We start from the raw sequence: 26100 nt of genomic DNA on the forward strand, positions 1-26100 counted from the left end.
TGGCCCATGGTGGTGGTATATGCATTTTACACAGGATGATGTGAGTAGGGCACAGAGAGGCTGAATAACGTGCCTCAGTTCTCCCGACTGGAAATTGGCAGAGCTCTTTGGGGGAAGAAGATGAAGAGGCCCCCGGCTGAGGGACAGATGGGTGCTGGGTAGGCTTGGGGCGCGAAGCGTGTAGGTGGGAATGATAGGCGAGTCATCTTGTAAGGAGTGCGTGTTGGCCAAGAGTCTTAAACCGCTGAAGGCCTTGGACTCTTCCCTGTTGTAAGTTGTGGGGGCGGGGAGGGGGGAGGCGTGGACGGTTGCCGAGCAGCTGTGTTTTAGGACAGTGGCTCTGCTGGCACAGTAGGGGATAATATGTGAAAGTTCTTAGCACTCGGCTTATTGATATGGAGAAAAACCATGAAGACAGAACTATTAGGAGCTGTTGCAAAGAGATTTAGGCAAAAATGATGGTCTAATGCAAGATGATCAGGAAAAGGTGGAGGCAGGCAGAGTCTGCAGATCGCAACCGATGTGGGGCGTGTGCGCTGAGAGGTGGGGTTGCCAGCTCTGGTCGCAGGTGCGGGTAAACCGGTCATGACACCTCCATCACCCAAGATGCCACGGGAAACGCTCCTTGCTTCTTTAGACTTGGACCCCTCTGCAGTGATCTTTGTCCAAAGAGAACCTGGTACCAAGCACCGTGGTTGGTTTCCATCCTATATTTCACATCCCAGAGGACACATCTGATGGCTCGTCGGCCATCTGTGGGCGGGGCATTGGTGGGATGCCGGGACTAGGAGGAGAGACCCCTGTCCTCGGCGAGCCCGCAGGCCAGAAGGAGAAGGCTGACTTGTAATCAATGTGTGTGACCTGGAATGACACTCTAATGCCCAGCCTGGCTGGAGGGCGTCACGAAGCATGTCGCGTTTGAGCTGTGCTTTGACGCAAGTGGTATTTGCTGGACAGATGGGGAGTGTGCGACATTCCTGACAGCGGATGTGGTGATCGCAGGAACAGGGTGGAGAGAGAGAACCTGGCCGGATCAGGGACAAGGTGGTGTTTTCAGCTGACCTTAGATCGGGGTCCTCGGGCGGGCGTGGTGGGCTCTGTGGCTGCGTCGTGCCAAGCGCTAGGCACCCTGCCAGGGTCTGGGCCTCCATCGGGTTTGTGCTGGGTTTTATGAGAGGGAAAAATTACTCTCCCCTCCCCAGAAACTGCTCACCTTTTCATCCGCCAAGACCTACAGGTACCTGCTGTGTGAGGAAGCTTAAGGGACAGCAAGGATGCTGTGTTTGTCCTCGGAGAGCACAGCAGAGGCGAGGGGCATGGATCGATGTGATCCTTCTGCGCATCGCTCGGCACGTCGGAACACTCAGCTTATTACACTGTTTATAACCAGCATGGCCTAATCCCAGCAGGATTTCGCAGAGGTCCCAATGCCAGGGCTTTGGCTATAAGCAATGCGTAGGCATTTAAAACCGTAGGGAAGAGTTACGAAGTTACGAAATGTAGAGCATTATACACGCCTAGAAAAGGAAGACTCTGCGGCCCTTTCTCCGGGGACAGCCGATACCCAGAGCCCGATCTTGCTTTCCTTTCTGCCTCTCTCCATCCCCTCTGATGGGTATATAAGGGGGCAGCCGAGCGCTCACCCTGAAAGAGGATCCGTGTTGTCACATGGGCACTGGCAAAGTGGCAGCAGCTCAGCCTCCCTATGTGGCCTGGTGGCCTTTCGTGTCATTACCGTATTTGGAGGTGACTATCTGGGGCGGGTGACTTCTAACACGCTCTGTGAAGTGCCCTCTGCTGAATGAGCATCCTCGTGACGGCTGATGACCTCGCCTGGCTCCGGGGTGTGGGCGAAGCACTGGGTGGGTGCTCGGGTGGTGCAGGACACAATTCCCAAGACGTGGATGGGAGCCAGGAGTGGGAGTCCCTGTGCGGAAAGGCCAGTCTGCAGCCTGGAGACACCCAGTAACAGAGAGAGGTGGAAGCTCCCCGGAGACCTGCGGGCGTGTTGATAAAGGCGATTAATGGAATAGATAGAATGACTTACAAGCGAAGATTAGAGAAGCTGAGTCTCTCTGGCTTATTAGCTAAGCCTCTGTGAACGAGGACTATGTGTAGAAGGGGCACTGGAGATGGGTTTGCAGTGATTTCACCTGAGACCAGGGAGGGGAAGAGCCAGGGGGCAGGTTCCCACCCCCGCATGCCTCTTAAAGGAAACCTCAGCCTCTCAGCCTCTCCGCCTCCCCGGGAGACCGACTGGAGGGCCACCCCGTCACCTGAGATATTTCGGTTATTGGGGGCAGCGTGCTGGCGAGGGTGAGAGCCACCCTGTGCTGGCCGCCGAATGGCCTGGCTGTGCTGTTGCGTTTGTCTCGTTTCTGGGTAATTCTTCTGTGGGCCTCGGAGGGAGCAAGCCCTTGAAAGAATCGCTTTCACATCTCTCTGATCATTTAAACTGTGCTTGTTTTTCCTTAGCTGGCGAAAATCCCAATGTAGTGTAGTGTGACAAGTAGCTAAATGACTTGCGGGCTTCCGGTGACTCATGTGTATTAGGAAGAAAGAGAAAGTGTGTGTGTGTGTGGGAGGGGTGGTCTCTAAGATGCAGACCACGTGCACGGGAGGGTGTTCACAGTGCATTCTTAGCTTTGCACAATGAAGTCCAAAGGGACCCAGGAGACCTTGGAGGAAGGCAGTGTGTGTCACAGCTCAGAGTTCTGCTTCTCCAACCATAGTGCGCCCACGGGCACCTGGGGACCTTGTTAAAATGCAGATGCAGGCAGAAGTCTGGGGCGGGGCCTGAGGCTCTGCCTACCTAAGAGGCTCCTGGGTGATATCAGAGTGGCCTCTCACGAGATCGCACTTTGAGAAGTGAGAGTATAGAGTCTGCCTGACCTGGGTTCGGGTTTCAGCCCTGCCGGGGAGCTGCATGGCCTTGGGCAGGTCATTTGGTCTCTGTGAGGCTCGGTTTTCCCCATCAGTGAAATGGCAGTCATAATATTTACCTAAGCAGGAGTCCTGGCAGAATGAAACACGATCATGCCCGTCGGCTGTCCTGCTCAGCGCTGTGACCGCTGCATAGCCAGGGCTCGGTGATAGAAAGCTTGCGCTGAGAGCTTGACCCAGCATACCCCAGGCTGCTTTGAGGAGTGCTGGTCCACAAACGGGCCTGCCCGTCTCCCCATCTCCTGCCCAGAAAAGCTTCCATGATCAAATACGTGTGGGGAAGACTGAGGTCTGCCTCCAGTGGGGACAGATTGGGTGACAGTGAGCGCCACGATATGAGACAGTTTGCAGTAAAGAAACCTTCACACTTAAAAAACACTTTATTGTGGTAAACTGCAACATAAAATTGGCTATTTTAACCACTTAAAAGCTAAATGCCACCGTAGTTCAGTGGCATTTAGTACATTCACATTGTACAACCACCACCACTGTCCATCCCCGTAACTCTTTTTATCTTGTAAAAACGAAGCTCTGTCCCCATTCAACAATAACGTCCCATTTTGTCCTCCCCTAGCCCCTGCCAACCACCATTCCACTTCCTGTCTGTGTGAATTTGACTGTTCTTGGTCCCTCATATAAGTAGAATCATACAATAGTCGTCATTTTGTGACCAGCTTATTTCACTTAGCATAATGTCCTCAAGGTTCACCCAGGTTGTAGCGCGTGTCAGAATTTCATTCCTTTTTAAGGCCGAATACTATTCGATTGTATGGATAGCCAGGTTTTGTTTATTCATTCATCTATCAATGGACATGTGGTCGTTTCCGCCTTTTTGCCATGGTGGATGAACATGCGTTTGCCCGCATCTGAGCTTTAAACTTTTTTAAACCAGATATTTGGGGTCATGCGTGGATGGAGGATGTTGAACAGCCCACCTCACTGCCACCATTGCTGTATGGTACAGGGCAGGTGCAAATCTCAGGTCTGAGCTGAGGTTGCCAACCCTGGCTGTGCTTTAGACTTGCCCAGGGAGCCTTACCAAAACTACCCATGCCCAGGCCCCACCCTGGACCAATTAAATTAGAGTCCCTAAAGCCAGGACCTGGGAGGAGGTATTCTTAAATCTCTCAGCTGCTAAAAATCAGTCATCCAGAGGCAACGCAGGGCCAGGACGAGAACGGAGGCCATCACATGCCTCCCTCGTCCCGACCAGGCCCCTACCCTGGAGTTCCTGCCGCCAGCACCGGGAGGGAGAACGATGTGCCTGAGAGCAAGGGGACAACCTTGTCGCAGCCCGTGGCCCTCAGGCTCCCATAAGCCCGGCCCATAACGACAAGCGTGGCTCTTGTTCACTTCTGCTAGGGGTGCTGGCGAAGGTCCCGTCCTCGGGGACTGAACCCAGCCATGCGGCAGGCCATGCCCACGCGGAAGCACCAAGCATGGCTCAGTGCCGAGATGCCATGTCACGTGTGCAGGCTGAATGCAGATTTCTCGTTTTGAGGACAGTTTTTGCTCACAAGGACAAGTTCCGATATTCCTCATCCAGGAAGGGCACTGTCAATCCTCCTTGTCACTTAATTGAGAGATGGCGTTTCTGGCCTTCATGCTGTCAGCCAGATGGCCTGGGCTGGCGAATGGTGCCCCTCCCTGAGACAGAGATTTGCCCGGGCAGGACATGACCTCAGGGGCCTCTGTTTAGTGGTCCGCTGTCTGTATTTAGTTTCCAGAGCCTGGCAGTTTTGATTGCCCAATCCCATTTTGATCTAATGTGTAATCATTTGGAGGAAAGACTTAAAGGCACTTAAATTATTATTTTTTTTAAGACTATCGTAGGTCTGGGGAAGCAAGCCAAAGGTCCGTTTTTATTCCAAGTTAAGTCTTCTGACTTCGGGAGTGTATGATCCTGGGGTCCTCGATAGGGTTTATTAGGGCTCATCTGTTCATTCACTTCTTCTCCTCTTCCGTAATCGTAGCGTAGGACCATCTTCTAGAGGCAGGCCACATCTTAAATTGTAGTGCCCCGTCGCCTCTTTGCAGGTGAAGGTGGCAGACAGAGTAAGCAGCAATCTGCAGACTTGTCAGAAACTCACCATCACTCTCCATTTGCTTGAATAATCGTTACTTTGGGTCTAGCTAATCCTCGAGGACAGATTTTTCCAGCCAGCTTCTCTCTGCCTAGCGAGCCGGTGGGGTTCTCCGCTCGTACCTCTTCTCCTGCCTCTGGGGTCAGAGTCTGCTCAGGCGCTCTGCTCTCGTTTATTCCCCCATTTGTTCATTTATCCAAGCAATTCAAGAGCCTCTTTGCCAAGTGCAGATGCATTGAACCAAGGCTCCCCCTCACATAACAGTGCGGAAGGGATGAGGAAATTTGCGTCCAAAGGTTAGCGGGTGTGATGAGGCAAGTAACCGCGTCTGCTAAAAGAAAAAAAAATCTAAAGCCAAATGCAAATCTGGCTCTCTACTCCATAGACTCATTCACTCACTAAATAAACATTGCTTCGATGCCCACCTGGTGCAGAATCCCACGGGCAGGAGGACGGTCTACACTCAAGGATCTGACAGGGGAATGAACTGTGAAATGCCAGTAACTAAAACACTCTCTTGGGGACAGGAGGACATTCAGGTCTGCATCCTCTCAGAGGCAGATGAAGCCAGGCGAGGGCTCAGGGAAGCAAGAGATTTTTCCTTGGGGGCGGGAATTGGCCTCGAAGGTATCGAAAGCGCTGACCACATGGTCCTGGTGCCCAGGCAGGACTTTCTGTGATGACTCGTGTTATCATTTGCATTTACTTAACCTGCAGACCTTCCTCTAGAGGTGGGGATGTGACGTGCATCGTCGAGTGTTCAGTCTATTGACATAGGACATCGACGTGCTTTGGTCAGTGGCATGGGAGCAGACACGACTTACACTGTGTCTGAGCAGAAGCGCTACCCGCCGATGTGTGTCTCCGTCAGCTCTGGCTCGTTCCCCTTTTCCATGAGGATGGCATGTCCTGGACGGGGCTTACCATCTGTCCGGATTCTAAAACAGGAAAATACAGGAGAAGTAACCCGTAATTGCCAATATGTGACATGCGTAAGAAATAAATGCGTGTTCACACCGTTGATGTTCGGGGGGTTGTTTGTTACTGCTCCATCACGGTTAGCTGGTGGAAGCTGACTGATACGGTCTTGGGAGTAGAACAGTGTGTGTTGCTCACGTGGATGTTCGGTGAGGAGCAGACCTGAGGAAGGGAGAGTGTTCTGGAATCAGGTGACAGCAGGCTTCTGTCGTCCAGCAAGGGCGTTTCGATTTCTCGCCGGGGCAGTCGGAGGTGGGGAAGGCTTCCGAGCCAGGGGTCGCTATGATGAGGAATGTGCTTTGGGGAGATGAGTCTGACCTCAGGGCAGAGGATGGAGCTAGCTCTGAGATGATGCCCCAGGCTGCGTAGGGGTCCATGCACGAGGACGGGAAGGCAGCAACACGAGTGGACGAGTGGAGAGAGGGTTCGATTTCGGAGACCAGGTCGTGGTCAGAGTGGCAAAGACCTGGCAGCTGTCTGACGGTGAGAGAGGGGGAGAGGCCCATGGGCCGAGTTGTCAGCAGGGAAGGAGCCTTGCCTCGTGGGGCCCTCCACGAGCAGGGAGAGCCGGGCTGACCCAGTGTGCGCCATCTGGCCGGCTCGCCAAGTGTCCAAGATCTGCCTGTTTCAAAGTGCTACGTTTTGCTGTGTGAAGACAGGATGTCTGGGGAGACGTGCCAGGAGCTGGGCGCACTTCAAGTTCCTCCCCGGCTTTCAAGCGTCCTCAAATCCTGCTGCCGCGCAAACTGCCGTGCAAACAGGGTGAAGGTGTGATGGGGCCCGCCCGGACCGGGGAGACCGACGGAACGTCTGGGCAGATGGGACCCAGTCAACACCGCAGAGCAGAGCAGAACTCAGGGTGACCCCTTTGAGGGGCTCAGGGATCCGTGTGGCAGCACCCCTCATTCATTAATCGCCCATTCAACAAAGTGGTTCAGGGTACAAACTCCGGAGCCGGTCTGCCTGGGTTTGAATCCTGACTCTGCCACTTTCGAGCAGCGACCTCGGGCAAGTCGTTTATTAGCCTTTCTGTGCCTCAGGTTCCCCAATTGTAGAGCAAGTCGTCTTAGCGAAGGTTCAGTATGTTAACGTAAGTACAGAACGGGTCGATACGTTAGGGCTGTTGCGGTGACAGGGTATTTATTGAGCACCTGCCAGGAGCCAGGCACTGCGACACAACAGTGAACGGAAAGTTCCTGCCCTCGGGGGGTTTGCTTTAGGAGGAGGGCGAAGATAAATTTGCAGGTAAGTAGGTGCGTAATGTCAGGTGATAAACACGGTGAGGAAAAATAGAATAAGGAGATAGTGGCCAGGACGGGTTTGAGGTTCTAAAATAAGGTGTTCGAGAAGGTCTCTGAGTGCCTGGGACCTGAACCCAGAAGGGATGATCACGCAGCTATCTGCTAGGGGAAAGGGGTGCAGGGAGTCATTCCTGGCCCAGGAAAGTGGACGTGATGAGCAAAGGCCCTGAGGAAGCTGTTTCTCCAACAGCAGGGAAGCTGGTGTGACCAGAACAGAGTGAAGTCATTGAAATTATATATATTCCACATATATATATATTCCATATATATATATATATATATATATATATTTAAGGAAATTGAAATGTTCTGCTTCTATTACAAGTTCAGGTTTTAGAGCAACCGGGATAGAAAGTAGTGCAGGAATAATGAATGTCCGATGTTCTGATTCTTTTTGGAGCCTCAGTTTTCCCATCTGTCAAATGAGAATGGCCTCCCCTGCCTCTGTGGACGGTCGAGGAGAAAGCGTGAGGTCACGTCTCCTCTGTCTGCACACGGGAGGTGTTCAGTAAACATTCATTATTGGAAGCCTCGGGAGAGAGTGATCCGAGGGCAAGGATGGAAGTGTCTCTTTGCCATAACATGTTGGGCTGAACTCTGAGATCATGGCGAGTGAGGGGTCATTATCATAACCATCTACGTAGAGAAACCGAGCGGGCCTGACGTCGGAGCTGTCATTGGTAGTGCAGTGATAGCTGCCTGCAGTGGTGACTTCACTCGTGCAGGGGGAAAGTGACCACGCCATCCGTGGATTGGCATTGAACTGGAGCCGTGCTTCTCTACTGTGGCTGTGCATTAGAGTCACCTGGGGAGATTTTTTTTTTTTTTTTTTTAAATCCTGATGCCAAGGCCATACCCCAGACAAATTAAGTCAGAATCTTTGGGTGTGGGCCCAGGCCGCAGTGGTTTTTAAAGCTCTCCCAGTGATTCGAATGGGAAGCCACAGTTAAAAACCACTGAGCTGGGCTGGGCGGCAGTGTGGCCTTTCTGGCTCTGGAAGTTTCTGCAGGGAGACTTAGGAGCATGTGTGCCAGACCCATGATCTTTGCCCCTGTGATATGGGCCTGGGGCAGGGGTAGGGGGGTGGAGAGGAGGGTGGTGCTGGGGTAAGAAGGACCTCAAGAGCTGGGGTTCCTTGGAACTATATCCTTTGCCATCTATACTGCCAGGATGGTTCGTTAATGCAGCTGGACATTATTTCCAACCTTCTTTTAAAACGTCATAAAGAATGAGCGGGCTTTATAATCGACTTTAGTCTTACTAAACGAAACAAATGTACAGACTCCTTAGCGGGTTCTGACATCAGCGTCCCGTTTCTTCTTCCTGGGGAGTTGGACATCACCGATGGGAGCTGACGGGATACGGTCCTGGTTCCACTCAGTGTCCCACACTGGGCTAACGCCACCTGGCTTGTGCTGGGATGTCCCAGATCTTCCAAGGATCCTGGCATGTGTCTTTGTGGCATGAGACCTCCCTAATGGCAAAAATCAGGGTCAGGAACACTGACCGAAGCTGCAAGGTAAAATAGCGGCCAGGAAGGGGCGATTCCTCTCATCAGGTAGTGAGGTTCTCAGTGTTGACATTTCCCCCCCCCCCTATCGCTTTGGCTGCCAGGAAGCTCGAAAGCGTTTTATGCTTATCTTTTTAATGTAATGATCCATTCTCTCTTTACATTACTTCTCCACATTGTCACTTTGCTTTCGGCTTGTCACACTGATCTCAAACCTTTTTGGATGTATTTGGATTGTAGAAATACTTTTAAAGAAAATAATTCCAGTGTTGGACCTTTAGGCCATTACCCCGCATCTTGATATCTGATTGAGAACGAGTTGTTCTCATCGTGTTCAGAGGCGTAGTTTGGATGTCAGAGCTTCTTTTGCAACCCTCTCAGAAGAGGACCTGGGCCCAGAGAGAGGAGAGATTTGCTCAGGAGGCAAGACAGTACGTTGGAAGGAGCCAGGCACTCAGCCTCAGATGCACTGGAGTTTGAATCCTGGCCTCTCCACTTACTCTGTATGTGAACTTGGGCAGGTTTTAACCTCTTTGAGCCTCAGTTTCCTTATTTATGAGGTGGAGATTATCCTAACTTTGCAGGTTTGTCGTGCGGATTAGATGAGGTAAGGTGTAAAAAGCACTTGGCACGGTGCCTGGCACTCAAATCCTGTCAGCGGCATTTTTATCCTGGTTATTGCTCTGGGTCAGAGGTCAGCAACCTCTTTCTGAAAAGGGCTAGACGGTAAATATTGTAGGCTTCGTGGGTCTTACAGTGTCTGTGGCAACTGCTGAACTCTGCCATTGTAGGCGAATCTGTGAAGGAACGTGGGTGGCTGTGTTGCAATAAAACTTTATCAACTCTGGGCTGTAGTTTGCCAACTCCTGCTCTAGGTCACAAATCTGGTTGGCAGTTTCATGACTCCCAGTCCCCGGGGTCGCTTCCTGTGAACTCACGCTGCACGGCATTCGAATGGAGACTCCACAGTAATTAGTTTCATGTCGTCCATCTTAGCTTTGGAGTTTGGGGTTTTTTTTCCTCTAAGATTTATACTAAAGTAAACTTTCATCATGAGATCCGAAACAGGATCAGCTCGTCCGTGTTTTTTCTTTGGGTTTTGTCTTCCGATGTACACGGGGAAAATTCTTTTGAAGCACAGTGTTCTGAGGGTCTCTTTAGTGAAGCTTGTCGGAGCCAAGGGCCACCAACAGTTGAAACCAGGCTCCCGTGAATGTGGGAACGTCATTACTGAGAATGTCACAAGAGTGACAATCTAAACTAGGGAAGGAAGCCAGACTTTGCCTAAGGTTTAGCTGCCGCCTGTAGCTTATGATCTGGAGTTATCAGCTCTCATGGGGGCAGCAAATCTGCCGCCGGCTTTGGGAGGTGTATAAAATGAACCATTACAAAGCAGGAGGGAAAGAACAGGAACACCCCCAATTCCAGGTAAAAAGGCTAATGTAAGGATTGCAATGAATTCCACCCCTCACCCCTCAGATTGTCAATGCCCTAAATAAAGCAACTGGAAGATGTTTCTAGAGGGTATAGGGCATGTTGTTTTTTTAGTCGTTTTTTTTTGTTTTTATTAAACTTTTTTTATTTTGAGATCATTGTAGATTCGCACACAGTTTTAAGAAACAGTATGGGAGGGTCTGTGGCCCCTTCATTCTTGTGTCCCCCCCAGTAGCAATAGTTTGAAAGATTAGGGTACAAGATCACAACCAGGATATTGATATTGATAAAGTCAGACACACAAACGTTTCTATCAGGGTCCCTCATGTTGCCGTAGGGCATTTTGAAATATACGCTTCTCTTGGATCGGGGGGCGTGCGTCGAGGGCGGCATGGCGGCAGCGTGCTTCCGTCTTGTTCCTGAGTGCCTCTCCACGAGCTCTCTGTGGCCGAGGGTGTTCTTTCCAGCAGAAGGTCTCCTTTCTGAATTACGAGTAAAGGAGCTTCGTAATTGATTGTCTTCCTAAGAGGCGGTTCGTGTGGGTTTGAGGGTGCGCCACCGCCCTCGTCCCGTAGGGGAGACACTCACCACACCACCTGGCAAGCATTCGACCAAAAGGAATTCTTTAGGGCTGATCACAGAAGGAAAATGTGCCCAGGTCCAGAATAATGTATGTGTGAACAATGGTTGCAGGCTTCTGAATATGCTGGAACCTATTAAGGACTCTATCTACAAAGCCAGTATGGTGGCAGGTGAGAGCCCACTGCTCCTCAGGGCCCTTGCTTCCAGGTTATAAAGGAAGCAAGCTGCCGGTCAAGTTCTGCCACGCAGATGTGCAACCTTCAAAAAGATAGATGAAGTCTCAACACTGTCCTTTTGGGTGTTCTGAGGACAACTTGCAGGAAAGATTCACTCAAGGTAAAATTGATGATACTCACGTGTCAGGACTCCATTAACCTTACAGTCAGAATCAGGCACCAGAACCCACCCAAGACACTGGCCAGACTTGGGACCTTTTGAGGACAGGGCCTTGGCACCATCCCTAAGGACTGAGGATACAGGCTTCGTGCCTTAGTCTCCGCAGGTGGGGATGACCTTTACAATATCTTGGCCGTCTCCATGTCTCAAATGCCTTTGCTTTCATCAGTGAGAGCCCATTTGTAACACCCAGTGTGCTAATTACCGAGTCGCTAAGTTACCACCAGTACACCCAACTCTTTATGCAGATGAGCAGTTCCCTGGCGTCGATGGGAAATGGAGGCGGCCGAAGGGCTCTGGAGTTTGGCCAGTCATCACACTAACTTGCCACGGCAGGGTGGGAGTTCCTGATCAGGGCACCTGACCTCCCCTAGAGTTTGGCTGAAAGCACAGGGCATGCGTGCTCATGTGTGCGCGCACGCGCACACACACACACACATCACATTGTGCTGAAAGCTCAGCACACTGCAGTCTTTAAATATAGCTCGATTTAACATGTAGTTCGCTTGGCTCCTCCCTGCGTTCCTTACAGGAATGTTTAACTTGAGGCATGCTGGACCAGTAGGAGCTGCCCGGATGGAGAGAGATGGAAGAGGGGGGTGGCAGGTGCAAAGGCCCTGAGGTAAGGGAGAAAGCGGGGTGTTACAGCGACACCTCTGTGTCTGCGGTGTTTCGGAGCAGAGTGATGGGGAAGGGGGCAGGAGATGTGGACCTAAGATCGCAGGGACTTTGTTGAGCAGAACCTTACAGGCCGGGGGATGGACTTTGGACTCGAGCGCAGGGCTCTCCCCTTCTAGGGCTTTGCGTTGCCTTCAGCAGAGGTCCTGTTTTCAAAAGATGGTTGTCAGAAGTGTGGCATCCTCAGTTTGCTGACGAGGAGTGGAATCTGCTGACGTAAGAAACATCCAAACCTGTAGAGAATTTTTACGAGTTTGCGCCAAACTGATGACCATTGCCAGGAAGCAGAATCTCAACGGGTCGAGAAAACCCGCCAGAGAATGGCAGTTTTGCAGCTTATTTTATACATTAGAATTAAAGGAATTGATGTAAGGAGGGTTCCCTGAAACTCAGTGGTGGTAGATTCAGGGCGTGGAAGAAAGCAAAGGTGGGGGGAATCTCTGGGATTGGATAAAAAGTTAGACAGACACATCTGTTACACTGGCGGGTGCAGGACAGTTAATAATGAACGTTTACAGCACAGGGAGATGGTGTGCAGGGAACAAGATAACCACGAAGAGCTCTGTGGTCTCCTCCCCGTCGTGCCTCGAGGTCTTGAAAAGAAGACAACTCCAACGTCCCAAGTCTGTGTTACCTGAGATACAAAGGGACAATGATAGACAGGCTCACTTAAGGTAAACACTGACCTTTGTCAAGGAAGCTACAGACCAAGGATGCGACTACCTGCCATGACCTGCTTTTAGTTAGGAATTTTTATAGTCAGCCCATCTTCCGTGGTTGCTTGCGATCTCTGAGTTCGTAAGGCTCACCATTCAGGCCTGCCCCGAGCCTGTCCGGTTTAGTATGCGGCCCTGTTTTTTGTCTGCAAGGCCCAGGGAGGTTAAGTCCATTGGAAGCTGGAGAGCGGCCCCAGGCTTATTCATTCCCTGGGTTTTGTGGCTCCACCTGCCCAGAGGGGAGGCTGCCGCTGCTGCCCGAGGTCCATCCCAGCTACGTTAGAGTTAGTGTTGCAGGGGGACTTGCGTGGGGGTGAGAACAAGGAGCCTCCTGAAGAACATTCAGGGAAGGAACTGAGATTGCCTGCTCAGTTAAAAATGAAATCTCCACTTAGGAAGTGCCATTGGCCATCTGGAAATAAATCCGTTTGGGCTGCCCTACCAGAATGCCACAGACCGGGTGGCTCTGGACCGCAGAAATTTACTTCTCATGGTCCTGGAGGCTGGAGGTTTGAGATCAGATGCCAGCATGGTTGGTCTGTGGTTAGGGTCCTCTTCCTGGTTGCAGACTGCCGACTTCTCATTGCAGAAGGAGGGCAAGAGAGCTTCCTGGGGTGGCCTTTTTTAAGGCGCCGATCTCATCCGTGAGGGCTCCACCCTCGTGACCTAGTCACCTCCCAGAGGCCTCACCTCCTCACGCCATCACATTGGATTTCATCATATGAATTTGGGGCGGGGGGAGGGGTGGATACAAACATTCAGTCCATAACAGTTCCATCGTCTGAGAATGTGATTCGGGAGAGTTTGGGAACCCCAGAAATTCTGATTAGGATTTCCTGGCGGTGTTTTTGATATGACCCCAAAGAGTAACTGCAATTCAGTGTAGGGGATTTGAAAAAAAAAAAAAAAAAAAAAGGAGCCTCCGAAGAAGTAATATATGCACATGAATTAAAATTCAAAAAAAAAGGACAAAAGACGATAGGGTAAAACTCCCTCTGACGCTGTCCACAGCTACCCAGATCCCTTCCCCAAAGGCAGCCCTTCCCCAGCTTTCTGCAAGTCTGCTCATAGGGCCTGGGGCTACGCGACGATTCATGTCTTTCACACAGTTAGGAGCCTGACATACTCATTGTTCTGTGCCTTTCCTTGCTTCTGAAGGCCAACCCAGATCGTTGGTAAATAAACGTGTGTGTGTGTGTGTGGGTGGGTGTTTCACTCTTTAGTCGGCATAGTATTCTGTTGTATGGAGGGGCTACATTTAAGTGGCTCCCTGCTGACTCAGGCATGTAGAGGGCAGAAAACAGCGTCGCGATAGCGCAGAAGTAGAATTGCTCGGCCAGGCGGTAGATGGATTTGTGATTCAGAGAACGGCATTGTGATAAAGAGCTTAGAAGTGCCGTGGCTGAGCCAGAAGGTATGTGAACTTGTGACGTTGACACGTAGTGCTAAATGACCCTTCGTGAAGCCTGACAGCCTCTGTCCCAGGAGCCAGGAATGAGACGCCCAGCTGTTGCCAGTCTGGAGCGGGGCAGGTCGCAATATCGCGGTGGAGTTTTTTGTTTCCCTGTTTCATTCATGAGCGAGGTGGAGTATCTTTTCCTGTTTACTCCACGTGTGTCCCCTTTCTGCTGGCCGTTGCTCACGTCCTTTTCCATGCAGACACGTAATCAGCTGTACTCTACTTGGGCTGCGTTGTCGGAAAGGGAATTGTCACCTTCAGGTTTCCTTAAGCCTAGTGAACCCTAAGATTGCAGGGCCTGTTTTAGCTAAACCTGGGGACTGGGTCAGGGGTTGGGGGAGGCTTGAGTGCTCAGTGCTCACAGGCAGCTGTAGCCTCATAGTTTCAACTCTGTGTGTCCCGCCTCATGCAAAGCTTCCGTACATCAGGGGGATGCTCTGACGGGCTGGCGCAAGCACTCGTCACCCACCGGCACTTCCTGTGAGAAGCCAACTAAATCCCCTCCTGGTTTCCTGTGCCTTTGTCAGTGAACTTGGTCCTAAGGATATGCCTGGGCCTCCAGGTGAGGCACGGTTAGCCCCCAGGCAGGCCCTGCCGGGATCCTACTCTGCACTGTCCTGACCTTGACTGCTTGTAGTCCATTCATTTGTTCACGATCCGTTAGAGAGCCTCCAGTGTGGCGAATTCATTTGTAGTTTGGGGACCACAGCAAGGGAGCTTACAGCCTCGAGCGAGGAAACAGACACAATAAATAAGCCAAGTATATAATGGCTAGAATAGAGTTTCTCACACGTGAATGTGCATGTAAATCCCCTACGGGCACCTTGTGACAATGCAGATCCTGACTTCGTGTGTCTGGGCAGGGGGCTGAGATTCTGCATTTCTTATAAGCTCCCAGGGATGTGGCTGAGGTTGGTCCCCAGACCACACTCTGAGATGCAAGGCCCTAGGGGGTGTTAGAGGCAATAGGGGGTGGGGAGGATAGAGCAGGCCCTCCCTCTTCTCCTTTCTCAAGCTGTTGGGGCAGAACAGTTGGAATATCTTATAGGCTTCCCAGCCAAGTCCTTACAGAGAAAGTGATATGTGAGCAGCCATGGAAAGAAGTGGGGGATGGGCTTGCAGACCTCAGGCCTCAGGCGGGTTTGGGGAACAGCAAGGAGGCTGCTTGGGCTGGAGTGCAGTGGGGACTAGAAGCGTAATTTGTAGATGGGGAAGAGGCCAGAGGGGGATGTAGGAATCACGAATGAACACTTCATTTCTGTACTGACAGCAGCCCGGGAGGGTCTCACTCCCCGGTAGAGGCTGAGTCTTGAGAAGTTCAGTGGTTTGTTGAAAGCTCGTCCTGAGCCCAGGTCCTCAGCCTCCAGGCTCTACTTTGAGATGCTATAACCTGCAGCGTGTGGGAACTCAGACTATCCAGAAATTGATCTGGTATTTTGAAACAGCTCTCTTTGCCCAAATACTAGAAAATGGGCCTGAGCTAGGGAGAGGCGAAGGGCAGAAGGGGCAGCTCAGGTTTGCTGGGCCTGGGAGTGCGGCCCGCCCGGGTTCAGGGGTGTCTGGCTGGAGCCCCGTTCCCATGGTTTTGAGGCTCTGTCTCCATTCTCCAGCTGCAGGTCGCGAGATGCAGTTATGAGTGACGTTGGTACTGCGAGCCCGTGTCGAAGCCCGAGTCGTGTGTTTATTTGCTTGTGTGCGTGTACAGGCTACTGGGAGGTGTGAGGGCTCACCTTGCACACCCAGTCCGAACAGGAAACATGGAGCTCTGATGAAATTAATGTGACATTTCTTTGTGTTTGTCTTTCTTGAAAACCAGAACGAGCCTCCTGCTGTGTGGACTGTCGCCAGGTAGTAAAGCTTCGTGGTAAGAGTGTCGGCTCTGAAGGTTGTCCAACACCTGAGCTTGAACCCCAGTTCCATTACTTACCAGCTCTGCAGCCTTGGGAGCGTCACTTGACCTTTTTGTGCCTTGGTTTCTCTAATTGTAAAGCGGGGATGGTGATGACGCTGCTCAGGTTGTTATGAGGATTAAAATAATTAATAGATATACAGGTCTCAGCGCTGGGAATGGAGGACATGCTCAGTGAGCTGCTGCGGCGTGGACCAGGTCCTTCTCCTGGTATCCCGTGGATACGGGATGAAGTCTGTACTCTGGGACTTGGCTCTTGTTCTCCTCTCTGGCACCTTTCCTCTCGTGCCCTTTACCTACCTGCTACCCAGGTGTGCTGGTCACAGCCACATATACATGTTGACTATGTGTCCCTGAAGATCTAACACTTGGATAGAACCCTTCACGGTCCCACAATACAGAGAAGACACTTTCTGTGCTGAGGGAGTTGGAGATGATCGGATGCAGAGTATCATTTCATGGAGATGACCTGATGTTTCTTCAGACTTGACAGTAACTAAGTGGAGGTTGGACATTTGCTTGTGTTGGGGCTAGGTGGAGTTGTTGGCTTTGTATTTTACTCCATTGTATTTTTAGCTTTGATGAGTATTAGGTTGGATAATTACTCTTCCTTAGTATTAGAACCGCATTTCTCAGTTTCTTGAGACTCACCTGGGCTATTTCATCGGTGAAGGTCAAGTCAATATTGCAGCCTTTCTTCAAGGATAAGACGAGGATCATCGCCGGCAGGACTCGGCACAGTTAAGATCTAGAGAGAAGTTTTTCTAAAGTCAGTAAAGATACAGACAGAGAGCTTGGCTGCAAGAAGGAATTGAATATCCTGTTGTAAAATCAGAAATCAATCAGCTTGATTCCATTTTATTTAGGAAGTTTAACTGAGGAATTCATGTTACATGTCAGGACTCCAAGAGATATTTGCACAACCATGTTCACAGTAGCCACAAGCGTTCATTGATGGATGAACAGATAAAATGTGGTCTATCCGTACAGTGGAATATTATTCAGCTTTAAAAAGGAAGGAAATCCTGTCTGTGGCCATTCCACCCTGAATGAGCCTGATCTCGTCTGATCTCGGAAGCTAAGCAGGGTCGGGCTTGGTTAGTACTTGGATGGGAGACCACCTAGGAAGACCAGGTGCTGTAGGCATTAAAAAAAAGAAATAAAAAGAAAGAAAAAAGAAATTCTAACACATGCTACAGCCTGGATGAACCTTGAGGATGTTATGCTAAGTGAAATAAGCCAGTCACAAAATGACAAATATGGTATGATTCATACTTACATGAGGTACCAAGAGTAGTTAAACTCATAGGGACAGAAAGTAGAATGGTGGGTGCCAGGGGCTGGGGGAGGAGGGAATGGGGAGTTATTGTTTCATGGGGACAGAGCTATATTTCTGCAAGATGAAAAGAGTTACGGGGACGGTGATGATGGTGGCACAGGTGTGCGTGTGCTTAATGCCACTAAACTGTGCACTTAGGATTAGTTAAGATAGTAGATTTTATGTTATGTGAACTTCAGCTCAGTTTTTAAAAAATTTAAAATATCAGTTGCATTTCAAAACTTTGACAAGTGAAGGAAGTTTGTTTGATCCTGTCTTAGGCTGCTTCTGGTGGGATGAAATAAATGGAGATGTTTTTACTTCTGAGAATATGCCCCCTGAAAAGCCTGCTGTTTGAGACTGCTTTGGCAAAAAGTTGGTTCATTAAAGTTGATTCTTTCTACTGGAACATTCTCCTCTTCCTAAAATGACTTGTTTCAATTCTGCTTAGAGGAGACATCAGGCGGAAATGTGGGGAACTAAAAAGAAAAAGATAATACGTTCGGCCAGGCCAGTTACACGTATTCAGCTGGGACCGGTCTTTCTCTCTCCATCTAAAGAGGAAATGGTGGTGACCCATTTCGAATCACGCTTATTTCTAATTACGTCGACGCCTGGCGATGATCGGTAGAGTGCTCATGCGTCTCACTGTCAGGAAGCGCTAGCCGAAATTCCATTACATAGAACAGTATAGGATTTGCTGACCCACAGCAAACGGTGTATTGCTCTGTGGGTGCCGGGAGACTGGCATGCGGAGCAGGTGAGCGACTTGGCTGGGCTGCCCCGTGGCCACCGCTCGGCCTTCTTTACTCACCTTAGTGTGGTGAGCTCCAGGCTCAAATATCCAGTGGCCTCCCCGACACCGTTTCCGGGGTGTCCGGCAGGCACTTCCGGCTTAGTATGATCAGTGCAGATTCTTCATGTCCTCTCGTACCCCTCCCCATGCCTGTCCCAGCTCTTTACTATTTCAGTGACATCAATAGGTGGCCAGGTGCACAAGCCAGAAGCTCTCAATGCCCTTCTTTCCTGCACCCCACCTGTCTGACCCTTCTACCTCCAAAACATATCCTGAATCTATCTACTTTTCTCCATTTCTTTATCACCTCCCCAGCCGCCATCCTCTCTAATATGGTCTAGGGTAATCGTGTAGCCTAAGGAGCTAGTCTGGTCTAAGCTAGCCTTACCTTAGCCTGGGAAATGTCTGGTCTCATCTAGCCTAATGGGCTTCTCTGGACTAGCGGGAGGGTGTCATACTGAGCTCCTGCTTTCCTGTTCTCCCACAATCCACTCTCAGTGCAGCCAGGATGATTTGTGAAGACCTTTTAGCAACGATCACATATTAACCAGTCATACAGAAATGTACACAAAACATGCGTGTAAGTATAGCAAATCCTTCTAAAGTGAACACTCATGTAAAGATCACTCAGGTCAAGACATAGAGCACTGTCAGGGAATCCCGCCTCCCCCCAGAGGCTCCCCAGGGTGCTTTTACTCCAGTAATCACTGTCCTGACCTACATGTAATCACTGCCTTGAATTTCCTAAACTAGGTGAAACTAGTTCAATTTTGACTTTGAAAAACATTTATACGGAGATAGATTCACACTTTCCTCTGTTTTCTCTTACTCAGTGTTAGTTTTGTCCACATGCTCCTTGTAGTTAGTTCATTGTCATTGGGATTATTTCAAACATGGAATCCTATGGATTTTATTTATCTCTTTGCAGCTCTTAGACATGTGGGTTGTTTCCTTATGGAGCTAATACCAGGAATGCTCCTATAGATACCCGTGTTCATGTCGCCCGGTACACCTCCTTACCCTATCTCAGGGTAATACCTGGGACTAGACCTGTAGGCTCACACTGCCAAGCAGTTTTCCAAGACATTCGTATCAATCTACATTCCCCTCTAGTGGATTTGTGCGTTCTACTTGCTCCCTATCCTTGCCAACACTTAGTGTTGATGGCTTTTTTAATTATAGCCTTTCTGGGTGGGTGGGTAGGGGTGTCATGGTATCTCATAGGGTTACACTTCCCAGATTTCTGTGATGAGATTGAGCACCTTTTCATCAGTCCAAAGACCACTCGATATCTGTGTAAAGTGACTATATGTTTTACTCGTTTTTCTGTCTTACTGATTTGTAGAAGTTGTTTATATATTCACTACAAGTATCTCCCAGCCTGTGGCTTGCCTTTTGTCTCTTAAGAGTGTCTTTCGATAAAGAGGAATCATTTTAATATAGCAAAATGCATTTGTCTGCATACTTAACATTCCCAGTGTTTCGTTAAAGGACGATTTGCCTCCCTCGAGGTCACAAAGGTACTCTCCTACCTTATCTTCTAAAAACTCTGTAGTTTTTCATTTCACGGGCAGTTCTGTGATTTGCCTGGTTTTGATTTCTCAGACCGTCGTGAGACAGGAGTCCAATGTCACTTTTTCTGGTGGATAAGCTCAGTGTCCTGTTAACATAGGGTGACCTTTTAAAAACATCAATCGTGTCATGTTTCCCCCTTCTTTAATCAGTCGTGGTAAATCCTCAAATACCTTCCAAACCCCTTACCTCTCGCTTACCCTGCTATATAGCTATCTTAGCTTTAGTTCCAATGCTCAAGCAGGCCACGCCCATTTCTACCTCAGGGCCTTTGCACTTGCTGATCTCGGTCCCTAGAATACTCTTTTCCCAGAGTTTTGCTTGGATGCCATCGTTGCATCTTTGACATTAATATCACCCTCTCAGACAGCCTTCTCTCATTACTCCATAGAGCTCTTCCTCCACTACCCTTTTTCCTGTATTAAAAGCATTCATCACTATCTTAGTTTGTTTTTCTCTAACTTCTCTCTCCCCCCATTAGAATATCAGTTCTTTGAAAGTGGGAATCATTTGGCTCATCCTCTGCTGTGTTCCTGGTCCCAAAACAGAGCCTAGCTAACAGTAGATGCTAATTCATTGTTGAAAGATTGAATAAATCAATCAGAATTTTGTGAAATGAGAAATTTTGTGAAAAATAACCACCCTGTGCCACAAAGGACTTTTGGGAAATTTGACAAGGCAGTTGACGCGTGCTGGGTGACTTTTCTTTATTTAACAAATACTTATGTAGTGCTAGCATGTACTAGGCACTGTTATAAGTTGCTTACAAAACAGAAACCCTTTGATCTAGGTACTGCTGTTCCCATTTTGCAGATGAGGAAAATGAAGACGAGACATATTAGACACCTGAGGTCACCTAGCTGGGGATGGTGAGGAGCTGGGATTCAAACCCAGGCAGGCATCGCGTGAACTGTGAAAAACAGTGAACACGTGATTGGGACAGACAGAGAGTAAGGGACCGCATGCTCTCTCTCTGTCTCTGTGGATTGGCGGGTGTCTTGGTAAGCAACAGAGTTTAATGTGGTGTCTTCCAGGGTGTCCCGTGGGATTACGACCCCCGAGGGTGGTCCTTTGGTAAAGGCCACTGGAGAATGTCATGTGTCCTGTGTCCTTTGACAATCACGGCCCACACTCCTCTGGGAGGGAGGCATCCTGCTGGAGGAGCGGTGTCCTGTGGAACCCAGAGTCCCAGCTCCCTGTGGGGACAGCCCCGCGTTCACTGTAACTATAACTATTCACTGTCCGTTACTTAGTGTTCTATGGACGGAGCACGTTTGGGGAAATAACACTATACTGCAGTAAATAAAACAGTTTATGTATGTTTAAAAAGTAAGAAAAAGACATGTAGACAGAACTGTTATTACACTTCTGGTATATTTTCTTCTAATCATTATGGGTGTATGGGGTTTTCTTAAACATATCTGATTATGTTGAATAGTTTTCTATCCTGTTTTCCCTTCTGCTTAGCATTTGGTTCATAAATTAACTTTGTTTTATCATCTTTGAAAAGTTTACTTTTTATAATTGTATTATATCCCAAAAAGTGACTACACTGTTAGGTAAACCAAACCGTTTACTTGAGTTGTTAGATTTCTGGGTGGTTTCTAACTTTTGCTATCATAAATAAATAGTGTTGAGATAAATGTCTTTTGTAAAAGACATTATTTTTTTTTTTAAATATGGACAATTGTTTACTTTTGACGCTTTTGAGAATGGAATTACTCAGGAATAATACACATATTTTTAAGGCCTTGATCTATCAAATTGTTTTCCAAAAAGAATTATGTCAGTTTGCCATCTCCAGAATATAAAATTCTTTCTCATTTTTAAATAAACTTTAGTGGCCCATTTCTTACTAGAAAGTTCTCTTGCAAGCTGGATAATCGATGCCATGAATTTTTTGTATCCTTGCCATGAAACTCATTTCCCGTGTATCGAAACAAGACTATTGCACAAGAACCATTCTCACTTATTTCAAGTTTTGTAACTTCTCTTTTCTGTAAGTAGTGGATATATTTGTTCCTTGACCATCTTGGGGATTTTGTGGTTATACAACAAATGTGGATCGTGTTATTTAAACAGAGTAAGAAAAGACCTGATTAAGTGCTGAGATTCAGCATAGTTTCTGAGGGTAGGGATACATACGAGCTGGGCCCTTGGTGTGGGGGCGCATCCTTTCCTGGCTGAGCCCAGTCCAGCCTTTGAGACCCTTCCCCGCAAAGGATGTGTAGCCAATTCCTTCTGTTCACAATCGAGCATATAGAGAATATGAGATTATTTGTTCCAGGTCATCTGCATTTTAATAACATCTTGAAGATCCTTCCCCTCCAAACCTCCAGAGTCCAAATAGAGAAGTCTTAAGGGATTTCAGGCATTTTAACTGGCTAGTGGAGAAGATATTTTGGACAGAAATGCCTGCCCAATGTTCATGCTACTCAATGCTTTATATTTCTGCACGGCATCCTGATCTCATTTGTTCCTCCCAGAAACCCTGCGAGAGACAGAGAACATGATGACTGTTTCAGTTTATGCATAAAGAGGTACCCCTCGGGCAGCTGAGGAAGCAGCTTCTGGAGTGTGTGATGCTCACTTGCTGGCCTGGACATCACCAACACTAGTCTGTAAGCCTTTGAGGGTGGCCATCCTCTGGTCCATGATTGTGGTGCCAGCACACTGCCCATCCTCCATCTGGTTTGAGTCGTTCGCCAGGGCGACCCAGCTGGTGAGTGGCACCTCGGCCCCTGGGTCCCACCCTTTGCACCAGCACACTTCCGGGTTGTCACGGAGCCTCTCTCGGCGCGAGTATCTCCAGTGGACAGCCCGGCCGCACGGCATCATCCTTACACTTCAGGGGACCAGTCATCCTGGGTGTGAAAGTCATTAGAATGGAGCAGTAGGCTTTTGAGGGTACATCTGAAGTGAAAGGGAACATTTTAATCTTATAAAACACGATGGCGTTGCCATGCAGCCGGCCTCAGCTTTCAGGTAGGAGGCGTCAGGATGGAAAAAGCCACAAGTGTTCATGGCCAAAATGTGCCCGTGGCTGTGGAGCGTTTCAGAAGGTTCTTCTGCAGTTGGCATTGTTCCCCACACATTTCTCATCTCAGAGATGTTGATTATGTAATAGAACTTTTTTTTTTTCCTCTGAAGATAGCGTTTGAAACTGCAAAAACGTTCCTTGCACTAGCTGAAAAAATATTTTTTAAAAAACCTTCGGCTTCAGGCATTCTCCTGAGAAAATGTCACAGGAGCGGAGAAGCAGAGTTGGGGAACAAGGGGGTTTGGGAAAGGTAAAAAGAGGGGCAGCTGCATTAATTTTCTTGAAACTGTAAGATCTTGGGAACTTCTGCTTGCTATGTTGCTCTGTAAAAAATAAAGCACGTAGAGATCGAAATGGACGTGGATGGGGCGAGAATGAAGGGGGGGATCTTCCAAAGGCGAGGGCCACTAGATTTACGTTGTCAACAGGCCCAGCAGCTGGTCACTCTTTGCCAGATGCTGGGGACAGCGGCAAGGTAAAAGTTCTTGCCCTCACGATGCTGTGAGCTAGCGCGTTGGGGAAAAGAAGTAGTAAACAAACCCTGTTTTTAGTGGAAAAACAAAGCAGGGTGATCATTATGGTGGGGAGCGGATGAGTCAAAATGACGCCGGTTTGAGTTGGGGTGTCTGGGGTAGGGCGGGGTGAGGTGATGAGCCCAGCTTTAGTGGTATTGAATTTGAGGCCTCCATGGGTCTAGTGGCTGCTAGAAATGGAGCCCAGAAACATGGGGGCTAGATATGGGACTTTAGAGGGGTGTGTGTGGGGGGGGGGGAGGGGCGGCAAAGACATCAACATCAGGAAGCACCCTCTTCTGGGGCCCGGAGGAGAACCCCGTGGGTGCCTGGCTCACAGGTGCTCCGGAAGTACTGGTTGAAGTAACAAATGCCAACAATGGCCTGGAGCACGAGAGGCTGGAGCAGGCGTGGTTCCCGGCCGGGTAACCTGGGCGTGAGGCCTGGGGCTTTCCTGTCCTCTCCTGGTCGGGCTAAAGTAGAAACCCCTGGCCTCAGCTTCCCTGTGTCATCCCGGCATGATTCGGGGGGACCTGGGATCTGACCTCGGGGGCCCGTCAGTCCACTACGCTCTGTGTAGCTCAGGCTTCCCCAGCCTTCTCCCTGTTATGCCCCCGGGTCCCTGGAGAGAGTGTCTGAGTTTCCTTTCCAAAATGCCTGACTGGCGGTACCTCGGCACCCCGTCTTCCAGGCGGGGTGGCCTTCTGGCCCCTTCCCGGGCTCTTGGCCCCTGGGTGCCTCCCTCTCTCACTTCCATCCTTCCCCTCCTCCTGGCGCCTGGGCTCCCGCCTCTCCCGTGTCCACCTCTTGCTGCTCCAAAGCAGACTGAGGGTTGGGCAGATGAACCACGCGGGCAGCTCCAGGATGCACCAACCCCACTGAAATTTAACATCAAGTCATGGAGCCAGTATATTCACACAGCCACTGACCCAAGCGGCAGCCCTAACAGGGGTTTGGTGGGCGGGGTCACGGCAGCCGTGGTGTCTAACTTAAGGGCTTCCAAGGAAATGGAAGTGTTGGCTTAAAAATAAGGGAACTGTTCTCTGAAGTCCTTGAGCCCTGTCGTGGGTAAACCTTCCCCCCCCCACCCCCAATCAAGCACTGACATCTGTGCCAGTTCAGCATGTTTTGGTCAAAAAGTTTTGCAGAATGAATGTGTAAAGAGGGGAGGCAGACTCTACGATGCTGTTGCTATTCGGTCAGCAACCACTGGATGCCTGCTGGATGCCAGACGCTGTTACCAGGAGGCGGTGGTCTGCAAGGAACACACTGGAAGAGGCCGTCAGCCTGGCTGGGTTTCTCTTAGCTTGTTCCCTTCTTGCCTTTGCTGGGCCTTAGTTAATGAAGCCTGGAGTGTGCTGGTGGATTTTTAAAAACTAATAACCAGGAGGAAGAGAGAGGGAAAACCGAGGGAGGGAGGGAAAGGTCCTGACGTTTTTCAGGCATGTGACTGTCTCCCCCTTTTCGTGGGCGCTACACCGTGACGTGAGGACCACGGATCGGACAGGCTGCTCAGCCCGGTCTGTGGCTGGAGGACCAGCCTGTCTCCATCTGAGTCACAGAGGTGACAGTACAGCAGTGCTCCCCAACCTTTGTGGCACCGGGGACTGGTGCTCCTCTGAGAATCTCATGCCTGATGATCTGAGGCAGAGCTGGGGAGGCGATGCTGGTGCTGGGGGGCGGCTGCAGACACAGACGCTTCGCTCGCTCACCCACCGCTCGCCTCCTGCTGTGCGGCCCGGTTCCTAACAGGCCACGGACTGGTCCTGGTCCGCAGCCTGGGAGTTGGGGACCCCTGCGTTCTAAGACATGCGGACAGAGCAGGCCCGCTTGGGGCCGAGCACGAAGTTGGGGTACAGGAGGTTACTGCCGTGCATCCGCCTTGGTCTGGAAGCGAACCTGTCCTTGCACTGCATCCAAAGGCTGGTCTGTGCGCTGTGGCCGGTTGGCCACCAAGTCGTGGCCAGCGGCTGCTGTTGCCCAGCACCCCCGGAGCCCTAAGACACTTGACTTTACATTTACTTCGAACGTCTGCCCTGGATTCAGTGCCTGCAGATTTCCTTTCCACGTGGCCATGACATTGCCCTTCTGAAAGCTCTCGCCGTTCGCATCCCTCCTTTGAGTAAAATCTCCAGAATTTTTCCATTACCCTCGGGATGAGGAAACTTCTCAACCTGCCGTCTGGCGCTGCTGGCTCCCTGGGCCTGCGGCCCTGGCTTCATCACTCTGCCCACGTGGGTGTGCAGTCTCCCGAAGCACGCTGTCCCCAGACCGTGCCGCCCTCGACACGCCCTGGCCGCCTCTGCCCTCGCTGTCCCCCCTCATCTCCTCTGCATGGCCTTTCCCGCATCCTCTGTCTGGTGGCTTCAGCCTCATTCTTCAACACCTGACGTAAACAGCGCCTCCTGACGACAACATTCCCGGCTCTCTCAGGCAAAATTCTTCTTCTTGTTTTTCCATTAGTGCTTTCGTAACGTAATTAGATTATAATTATTAGCGGGTCCCGTAATTAGCTGACCACGATTAGCTGTCTTTCCAGACACGCTGGCAGCTCCTCAGCTCACCACCCGACCCCCAGCCTGTGGCTGCCGTGTGGTGGTCCCAGATCGGGACACAATGGACTGAACCCATGACGGTCTTCGTTACCTCCTTGGGTGACCTCCCGAGGTGACCTCCTTCTCTGGGCAGAGCTCTCTGCTAGGCTCTTGGGGACAGAGGGGGATTAGGAAAGATAAGAGGAAGTGGCGGGGAGAGCCACAAAAAGGGGATGGGATCTCTGCCCTTGAGAAGGATAGAGAGGCAGAGGAAGCACAGGTAGTTATCCGTAAACACACAGGATGCAGAAGTGTGTACACAGACAGCAGCACCTGTG

At 50.1% G+C, this 26100-nt stretch overlaps 1 protein-coding gene and 1 non-coding gene across 5 annotated transcripts in view; both read left to right on the forward strand.

The window, feature by feature from the left end:
- The window catches only part of SLC24A4 (solute carrier family 24 member 4), a 139711-nt gene that overhangs the window by 11614 nt on the left and 101997 nt on the right, over window positions 1–26100 (forward strand). The window lies entirely within an intron of this gene.
- On the forward strand, window positions 17018–17136 carry LOC118601217. Its single transcript, XR_004950270.1, has one exon. It is a non-coding gene; the product is annotated as a 5S ribosomal RNA (ribosomal RNA).

Source organism: Rousettus aegyptiacus, unplaced genomic scaffold (genome assembly GCF_014176215.1).
Source record: "Rousettus aegyptiacus isolate mRouAeg1 unplaced genomic scaffold, mRouAeg1.p scaffold_m13_p_3, whole genome shotgun sequence".
NCBI classification, from domain to species: domain Eukaryota; kingdom Metazoa; phylum Chordata; class Mammalia; order Chiroptera; family Pteropodidae; genus Rousettus; species Rousettus aegyptiacus.